The following is a 708-nucleotide window of genomic DNA, read 5'->3' as shown; positions in this document are numbered from 1 at the left end:
ACACACACACACACACACACACACACACACACACACACACACACACACACACACACACATGCACACACATATATAATTTATATGAATAATATTTACCTGATGTCAGTTAGATGAAATAAACACATAGACACGTAAAACTGTTGTATACATATTTCTTAAAAGTAGCATCCTATAAATTAAAAATAATATTTCGTCAACCTACAGCCACGTAGTTCTTATTACAATACAAGTTGCATCTGTTGAAAGTCAGCATCTATACGGCTTGTGTGGAGTTTTTTTATTATTTTCTTTTTCTTCACTTTCTATATTACAACCATCCTTAATCTTGGCTGTTGGCTAATGCATTTTATATTTTTATATATCAGTTTGATATATAAATCATTCGGATCTATTTTAAAACGGGGGCCACATTTTTCATTAATGTTTTACGTAGTGTTTTTGGTACCGAAAGACTTTCAAACTTCGTATACTTATCTATTTTGTGTTATAGAACAGAAAAATATTTTTGTATTCGAATTTATTTCATGTAAAAAATTGTCTGATTTCGATAATTTCAACCAATCACTGACAAGTATTCAGTTGTTTACATTTACTCCTTTGGCTGATTAAGCGATGTAAAGCGTATTTAATCTCCATACCTTCGTTTTATTTTCTTTTTTCATTTTAAATTTGCTTTAACCCTAACCCTAACCCTAGGGTTAGGGTTAG

The sequence above is a fragment of the Octopus bimaculoides genome, chromosome 6 (assembly GCF_001194135.2).
Source record: "Octopus bimaculoides isolate UCB-OBI-ISO-001 chromosome 6, ASM119413v2, whole genome shotgun sequence".
Lineage (NCBI taxonomy): Eukaryota > Metazoa > Mollusca > Cephalopoda > Octopoda > Octopodidae > Octopus > Octopus bimaculoides.
Note: the sequence above shows the minus strand (reverse complement) of the source record.